The sequence below is a fragment of the Hirundo rustica genome, chromosome 3 (assembly GCF_015227805.2).
Source record: "Hirundo rustica isolate bHirRus1 chromosome 3, bHirRus1.pri.v3, whole genome shotgun sequence".
Lineage (NCBI taxonomy): Eukaryota > Metazoa > Chordata > Aves > Passeriformes > Hirundinidae > Hirundo > Hirundo rustica.
The window spans coordinates 6,738,700-6,748,124 of NC_053452.1; positions in this window are offsets into that span (position 1 = coordinate 6,738,700).

A 9,425-nucleotide genomic window follows, 5' to 3' on the forward strand; every position below is an offset into this window, starting at 1 on the left:
AAATGAGACACAAATCAAATCCTTCCACACCAGAGAGGGAAACTCAAAGGGCTCCTTTGCTGACCAGATGTGCTGAGTAGCAGAAGGGGAAGGCAGAGCTGGGCGTGGAGTGTGTGTGTACGTCAAGGGATCCATTGCTTTCCACCCAATGTAGGATGAACTGGTAGCTGGGACGTGATTAGAAGCCATCAGAAATGAGGGATATTGAGATAGGTTGAGCTGGAGTCCAGTTCTCAAACACAGGCTGGAAGCTCTGGAGTGGGTCCAAGGAGTGAAATGGGTCAAGAAGCTCTAAATCTGGGAAGGTTTTTGTTTGTGCATCAGAATGAAAATAGATGTTTTGCCTTTCTTTCTCTGCCCACACTGGTGAGAATGCCATTCTGAGGACCTCCCCCTGCCAGACTATTTCACCACCACCCTTGCAGCCTTACTCCTGCAGCCAGCATTCCAGGCAAAAGATGATGGAGAAGGGATTGCTCCCTGCTCCAACACTGGGAACTGGGGATACAAACAGAGTCTGAGGTTGGTTTTGGTGGGAGAACTCCCATGGGTGCAGACCATCCTGTGCTTCTTCCAAGGCCGAAATCCAGAAAGTGCAGATACAGTGCTGGCAACAGCAGGCAGTCCCTACCCTAGAGGAGGATGGAGCTGTCGAGATCTGCAGACAGAGGATTTTGGAGGACTGCAGTGAAACAGACAGCTGAAAACATTCAGCTGCATTCGAAGGGGTGAAAGAGACTGCTGAGGCATTGGGGAGGGCAGGATGCTTTCTGTGTCTCAGGCCAGGCTGCACAGCCTCGGCTGCTCCCACGAGTCACCAGGGATGAGCCATGCTGTGGGAAGGGATCTGTGTGCGGAGCAGAATTCTGTGCTAACACAGAGGGGATTTGTCTCGTTGGTGCCTTGCTGCCTTTGATTTCCCCAGAAACAAAATTAATCCCACAAGGCGTTTCTTTCTCGCTTTCCTCCCGAAGTTTGATTATTTGAAGAGCTTCAGGAATTGCGTAGTTTAGGAGAAGGTTCCTAGGGAAGGCAGCTTGCAGTGCTGGGCAAGGCGGCTTCTGTTTGCCTGGTGCTGCATCCTGAGACTGAGTCAGGAGCACCCTGGGAAAAACTGATCTGATGCTCAATGCCTGCAGCTCCATTGTAGCCCACAGGGGTTTAAACCATCGCAGGGCCTGGAGCAACAACGAATCAGGGTAGCAGGGTACTGGGGATGTGTAGCTAGTGAGGGCAAAATTGTTGTTTTCCTCTCTGTTACCAGCAGCATCATTTCAGCCTCAGATTATTCCTGCTTCCAGGCCCAGTGTTCAGCCAAGCCGTGGGACAGACCTGGCTGCCTGACAGCAGGGAAGTGTGAATCCAAACCTGCCATCACCTTGTTTGTGGAGCAAAACTGATATTCCCAAGGAAATCCCTGTTCTGGAGTGGCAAGGCCCTGTACCTTGGGGCTATTCAAATATGCCAGGGATTTGGCAGCAGGAGAGTGGTGGACTTGATGGAGCAGGGATGCACCCCCAAATTATAACCTGGTCCTGTTGTATTAAGAATAAAATGGTGGGCGACTTTAGCTGTTGTGTTTTTTTTATTAATGACAAGATGGAGTTTGAGTATTTTTATCCTTCCCTTTCATTTTCCCCTCCAGCTCTCACTAATGCTCTGCTGCTCCTCAGCCAGGCAGCTGGGGGGCTATGTGACCCTGGCTGTCCCAGGCCCTCCTGTCCTCTGGTGGACATGGCTTTGCAGCTGGGACTAAACCCATGTGCCAGCCAAAACCCCAGCAACACTTTCCTTCAAATGAGCGTCTCTGCGGGAGCGTTCTCCAATATAGCTTTGATACTGTAAATACTAGAGATATTTACCTTCTGTTTCAGGAGACTCAGAGCTTTGGTCTTCCAGCATGATATTTAATTCCTTGGCTGGGCTTAGCCTTTATTGGCTCTGGGATGTCAGCCAGGGGGGCAGGGGAGCTGTGGTGGATTTCTGCTTGTTCCCTCTGAGGTGTGTGAGGTGGATCATCCTCACAAGCAGATGGCTTTGGAGGAGTCTGTCTCCAAGGAGCTCTGCCAGCTCTGGATGTGGCAGAAGTCACAGTGCAGAAACCTTAGCAGCAACATCACCTTGCAGGTGTTATGCTTCACTCACCCCCGGTTTCCTCCCTCCAGAAAAGCCTCTCTGATTATTGCTCGTAGCACAGGAAATGGTCACCATAACATGTGGGTACTTACATTGGCCCAGAGGCTCTTGTAGCTGTCTGTAGGGTGATGCTCCACAACTCCCCCAGGCAGTCAGGGATTGTCCCAGCTGAGGGCAGGGCCAGAGGAAAGGCATCTCTAGATTTTTCATGATCTTTTAAAAATGGTCATCAAAATGTTTCCATTTTCAACGGCAGTGCATTTTCAGAGGTTAGTAAACAACACCTGGATCTCTGAAAATTCAATACAACTTTTTATCAAAATCAGGTATCTCTGTATACTCTCCCCTTTCCTAGTTTACCATTAGAAATGTAGAATACTTGGAGCAGAAACTAAAAATACTGCCAGGTTTTTAATTGTGCTTGAAAAGGCTATTTTCCTGTTTTGAAGGGTTAGTTTTCACTGTTATTTAGAACTGGTTGCCTAAAGCAAAGCACAAAGTTTAGGTTTGCCTTGCCCACATGACACTGTCACGCTCATCTTTTGATCTCTCCAGCCTGACCACCCACGGGCTGACCAAAAGGTCACAATTCCTCGTGTGTCCATGGAAGGTGAGTGAGGACACACTGCAGCAGGTGATGGAGACATTCACGAACGCTACCAGCTTTCTCATCCTCACCTGCTGGAAATGTCTCCTGAAGCTAATGGCTGAAGGGACAAGGGCTCCTGGGCGAGGCTGAGGTGCTGCACAGCCACCCCGGGTGCTTTACCCACTCCTGCAGGGAGCCAGTGGCAATGCCAGCAGGGAGTCAGGTTTCCTGCTCCTTAAATTTAGACTCGTCAGCCCTCACCTCTCTCTGCAGCTTTGTGAAGCATATTGGGATCCAAGGTAGTTACAAAACAATGTCAAAGGTGTTAAAAGGATTACCATAAAAATACATCTGTTTTCTGCAGCAATGCCTTGGAATGCCACAGAGCTCTTGGAAACCAGAAGGGTGGCGGTGGCACACAGCTGCCAGAGTGAGTCTTGTGTGGACTTGGAGAAGTCTGCTAAAATGGTAGGATGTTCTTTCCTTTTAAAATCATTACTGTAGGCAGTTAGAAAGAAGCCAGTTCTATATTCTGTGTGATGAGATATTGATCTAACTTCTAAATCCCTCTAACCTGATTAAGGCCTTAAGAATTTCAGCTGTTGAAAAATGTGATTATTTTTTCATATAAATACCTTAAGCTTAACATCCCTAGTGCAGCCTAAGTCTTTCCCGGAGAAATGCAAATAGCTCAGCCTGTAGGGATCATTCAACCCTACCAAAGGCTTTAACATATGTTTGTATGTAAATATAGTTTACATATATATTAAGCTTTTAGACGTATATGTAAATGTAGATTATGTATATGGCATCTTGCAGCCAATCTCGAGAAGGGATTTTCTGGGTACATTTTCATGGGATGTAGCTGGGCAAACAGAGCCTGATCTAACCCAGGCAGTTTTGAGATGTCTGTTATCCTTGTCATCCTTAGGATCACACCTTCCCTAAAGGGAGGTGAAGCTCGGGCACATGGGGGTGACTGCAAAGATGCACCTTCTTCTGTGGTAACATTCACTTTACTGCACGTGCTGGAGTGGGTGTTAGTGCAGAATAGCAGAGATCCAGGGCTCTGGTAAATGCTCATGGTAGATATCCTTCCATTGGAAGGAAGTGTTGCAATTTCCAGCTGAAGTTACTGTGCCCTCACGGTTTGCCAAGTCCTTGTGTGTGGTTTGCCACACTCTGCCACCCACTCCAGCCTCTCACCTGCACCATGCTGGTGACTGGAGCTCCCAAAGCTGTGTGTCCTTGTCCTCTAGTGCTGGGCACAAAGTGGTGACAGATCTTGGCATTTGCAACACGTGAGAGCCAAACACGAGGAGGGGCCAAATCTAACCAGCTTTGAGCCCTGCAGTGGAGCTGGTCTGGTCCTGCAGATCACAGACCTTTGGGAGGTCCACGACAAAGGTGGGAGTCTTGACCTTCCTTAGAAACAGGAAGCCATGAACATTTCATTCTCTGCTGGTTTTTTGGCCTTGGAGCAGTCTGCCTCCTCCTGTCTGCAGAGCGTGGTCAGACCCAGAGCTAGGAAAGAAGAGCTGCAGGTCAAACTGGATGTAGCACCTTACACAAGCAGTGATGGGTGGTTTTGCTGCTCCCTGTGCTTTCCTTTCCCCACCTCCCAGTGCTCTGTGGAGCTGTAAGGATCAGAGCTCTTAAATTCCCTGAAGGAAATGAGGTATGAGGTGTTTGACTATTCAGGAATAACGTGTGGTGGCAATTGTCAAACCCACTTCCTTCGGTGTGCCAGCAGCCCCTGCCGAACATGTGTAGGTTGGTGTTGACACAAGCTCCAGGTACATCCTGCTGGTCTGACCTGCAGGTGTGAACCCACCATACAAAGTGAGCAATGCCAGTCCATCACACATCTGGATTATTTAAAGGGTTGGAACTAGCGGTGCGCTCTCAGCTGGCCCACAGTGGCATTTGCATTTTGGCAGCACAAGTGCAGATTTTAATCCTGCCAACAAGAAATCTTTGCGTGTGCCCTGGCTGAGTTCAGAAGTACAAGTTTCCTCGAGGCATTCCTAGTTGTGACTGTGAGATAATTGATGATTGCTTTTTGAAAGTCACAAGGTTCTGGCTGACTTGTCTTTTCCCATGGAAAAATATTAGGATATCTGATCTGGGTATGTGGTGGTAGCAATGGAGAAGCTCTTGACAGAAACAGAGAATTCTCCTGAGGACTTTTGCTCTCTGGCAGCTGAAAATTTATCTGCTGAGCTCCCTTTTGGGTAACTGAAGGAGACTCTGCGAGCAATGGGAATTCAAAACCATGCCCAAGGACTGCGCTGAGCGCTTCCTCCAGTGTGGGAATATTGCCTGTTTTAGTAAAAGGAAGGCCAAAGAACAGAGATAACCATGGAGAGGAAGAGGCAGATGCAAGAGGGAGAAGCAAACGGAGCTGGAAGTGATGCAGTGGAAACACCACATAGAGCAGAGGACAAAACCAGCATGGTGCCTGTCCAGGAAGGGGAAACCAGGATAAGGTACAGGCTTGGAAAGGTAGAGATGCAGAAAAGAGGTGAAATAAGGCAGGCCAAATAGATTTCAGTTGTTGTGATGAGGCAGAGAGCATGAGGGATAAAGCAAAGCCAAAAGAAGGATGACAGCAGGTAGCAGAAACTGAGAGACTGTTTTCCAGCAAAAGTGACAGCAGGAGAGAGGCCACTGTGCTTCTGCCATCCAGCTACACTAGAAATTCAGAAAGAGATCCTTGTGGATATAATCTAACAGCCTTTTGGTTGACCTGAAATCTCCAGATTATTCACAAGCATCTTGAAAGGCTGGGGCTGAGTGTGGCAGGTTGGTTTTGTTAAGACACTCTCACTTCTTTTACTGTCTTCACATCTGTGATGTCTGGGGGTAAAAATAATTCAGTACAAATATAATTCGTGTCTGTCTTTACAAAATCAAAGTTGTTGTGATGCCTGGGGCTGTGACAGAGAGCATTAGAGAAGTGCAGGCAGAAAGCTGCTGCTGTAGGGAGGCAAAAAGATCTGGAGTTAAATAAAGAAACCAGCTCTAGCATCACACTTCCCCCCAGCCCCTCTCCACCGGGCTCGCAGTTAATCAGCATGTGCTCCCGACAACCCCCTCTGATATATTAATTAGTGCAGCACCCTAACGAGGAGCGCAGAGCGCTGTGTTTCAGCAGCGATAAGCCAAGACTTTCTGTGCATTTCCAGGCAGGCTGGCTCACACTGAGCTCTTAGCCCCTGTCGCAGTAAGGGACGGGAGCAGAAGGTGGAAAGCTGGAGAAGCTCTCATCTCTCACTGCAGAGATGGGAGGCTGTGAAGGGAAAGCTGGAGAAGCTCACATCTCTCACTGCAGAGATGGGAGGCTGTGAAGGGAAAGCTGGAGAAGCTCACATCTCTCACTGCAGAGATGGGAGGCTGTGAAGGGAAAGCTGGAGAAGCTCACATCTCTCACTGCAGAGATGGGAGGCTGTGAAGGCGCTCTCCAAATGCCGGCAGAGTGGAGCGAGCCAAAACGTGGAGCCAGCCCCCAGCAGCACAGCAGCAGTGAGCTCTCAGGAGGATTCCTGCAGCAGTCTACTGCTTTTAAAATCTGGTCAATAAACATTAGGTAAAATGGATGTTTCTTTGTCAGCGTGTTTATCTGAACTTCAGTTACATTGGGCACTAGCCGGGAGAATTAAAATGTCTTGTGCTGGTTTATTAAAGAGGACCTTTAATTACCTTATTAAGAACTGGCCATTCTCTCCAAGTAAATGAAAATCCAAATCTGTTAGTGCAGTTCAGTGATGGTTATTTGCACCCTGAACAGCAATGGGTCCAGTGGTGCTGTAGAGAGGCTCCGATTCCACAAGCTCCCCTCATGGCGAAGGCATTTTCTTGTCTCTTGTCTGCAGACACTGTCTGTCCAGCATGGCTTTTTGAATGGGATCTGGAGTAAAACAAAAGTGTTTTAATTGAAACCCGGCTTTTGGGTCTAGTAGTTGAGCACTGACCTCCTGTTTGGGTTTTGATTTGAGTTTAAAAGCAACTGTAGGGTAGGATGATGTGTTTGGGGGTGGCTTGCTGCCTCTGCTAGGATTAGGAAATGGAATATCCTGCAGCATTGCCTCCTAATTTACCCAATTTAATTCAGATATGGGGGACCAGTGAGGCAAAGCACAGGCAGCACTGACCCTGAGTTTGTGCTATTTCACAGTGGACCACAGACTGGCAGCTCAGCTACTCAAAGGGAGACTTGGTTTTGTGACTGTGGCCAAATGACAACTGCATAAACAAAGCAGAAGTGCTGCTGAATGATTTGATGTTGATGTGGGCTTCCTGAGACCTTCCCCCTCAGTGGCTCAGGCCCTTAGTCCCTCCTGTGCTCAGACACATCCACACACAAAGGATGTTCAGGCAGTCTGCTTCTGTCACATTGGCTTGCTTTTTAATTTTTTTTTTTTTTTAATTGTTAGTTGTTAATCCCGCTGAGCCAAATGGTATAGATTGTACTGAAGGGAGAAATTGCATGTTGTTATCCAAATAATGCAACCTAGAACAGTCTTGGAGGCAGAAGGTGCATTCACCTGCTATTAACCCACTTCCTCACCTAAACCCAAACATCATAACCTGAACAAGGCACCTCCCTTTGCCCTGCAGCACAGTTGTTTAAAATGACTCCTTATGGATCAAAATCTGCATCAGCTCAGAGAAGCCCCTCCACTGCATCACCCATCACTTCCCTGGGGCTGCAGAACAGGACAGCACAGGGTGGCAGAGCTCACAAGAGGTGTTGAACTGGCCACAAGTCATAGAAGCCACAGTTCTGATGAGAAATAACCTGCTTTAGGATCTAGTCACAGCTTACTTTTCACAGGGCTTATCAGAGGAAGCTGTTTCACCCTCTTAAGTATCACAGGAATTAAATATGACACTGGCGCTTGTGGTTTATGCTTGTTGCAAGCACCTGGTCCAAGGGGCTAACACAAAAAGAAAGAAATTGTTGTATTCAAGCTCTAATTTAGCCTGTAAACCGCTGGTGCTGATGGCTCTCTGTGCAGCTCTGGGTGCCAGGATCCTCCTCCAGAAACACCACAGCCAGGAGGTACCAGAGGGCCGGTGTGAGTTAACCGGTAATAGCGGCAGGAGCCACAGAGTCTGTGAAGCAAAATCAATGGAGCAGCATCTAAAAGCTGTACTAAATAACTCCTCAATAATCATAAATCTTGTTACCAACAGCTCTCACGCTGCTTTACAGTGGGAAGGATGCCCTCGCTTTTGCAGAGGCGGAAGTTCAAGCCTCGAGGAACGGAGCGATCGTTCCTAGAGATTGCAGCAGAGAAACGAGGGTCTGCATTTCTGGGTCGGTGTGCAATCCACGGGGCTGCATTGCCTCCCTACCGTCACCAAGTGAAGCGGCGTCGGAACAGGCTGCTGGCGATTTTCGGCTCTCTGGAGGGTGCTTTAGGGAAGCATTTCCTTCTGGGCCCTGCGGAGCAGCGCTGAGCCATGGAGATTGTCCAGGAGGCAGCCCAGAGGCAGCGCAGGAGCAGGCTTGAAGCAGGTCTGCCTCTTCAGCCAGGAGCCTGGCTAGTGGTTTTTGGTTTTTTTCTCCTCTCCTCTCAACTGGTCTCAGCACAAGCAGCAGAGGCAGAGCAGTCTGTGCGTGGTTTAAAAATCAGTTTTGCAGCAGGTGATGGGAGCAGCAGCGTTCGGGAGGAAATGAAGCCTGTTGGAATATGCAGCAGTCTGAGTCCATCCCTGCTTGCTTGTCAGCGTTTATCTCTCCAAGAAAGGCCGCTTTTGTCTTAACTTATTTGGAAAACACATCAGACAGGGATTAGAGAATATCCTGCCCTGGGTTTTTCGCCAGAGCTCTGCACAGGGTCTGGAGGAGACCCTGTGAGAGGTAGCCCCTTCCCTGAGCTGCCGATAGAAAGTAGATGCCTGATCTAAATGTGGGGTTGTAAGCAGCAGTGGATGGGGCAAGGCTAAGTTTCTCAGAACGACTCCTGATGCAGAGAGAAATTCAAGTATCTTTAACCCTCATCCTACCTTTTTTTCTTTTTTTTTTTTTTTTTAATTAATACTGAAGTCTGTAAATTGATTAAACCAGTATTTACCTGACATGAGGAAATAAGACTGAATTAACTTCTCAGTGAATTCCCCGTGGTGCTATTAGGAAAGAAATCCTTCACCGAATGACCTAAGGTTTTGCGTTGGGGACAGAGAAGAACCAAAGCAGCTGTGCCTATGCTGGGGTTTTAATGAGGGTGAGAGTGAGATTTTGCTGCAAGCGACAGGTTTTGCTTCCTCAGGAGGGCTCGCCTCTGTGCCTCAGCTGCGCATCACCAGAGGGCAGCAGAGATCAGAAGAAAACGTTGCTGCGAAAACCCTGCAGCAGTGGCCAGAAACGGGGAGAAAAATCTTCCTCCTCTGGGTTTTGGCGAGGAGGCTGCGGGTGATGGGTGCGCTCCCCCGGGGCCTCGCCAGCCGGGAGATGCCGAGGGCTCGGCCCTGCACCGCTGCTGCACTTGAGGAATGCAGAGAGAGCTCTGTCCCTCTGGCCTGTGCTCTGCACCAGGACCTCTCTCCTGTCAGCTGCCTGGCAGAAGGAAAATACAGCAGATAAATATTCGCGAGGAAAGTGAAAAGCAGCTCAGATTGACATCTGTGCCCCAAGTCGTGCTCTGGGCTGGAAAGAAAATAGAGCGTGCAAAATGCTGGGTCCCTCTTGCTC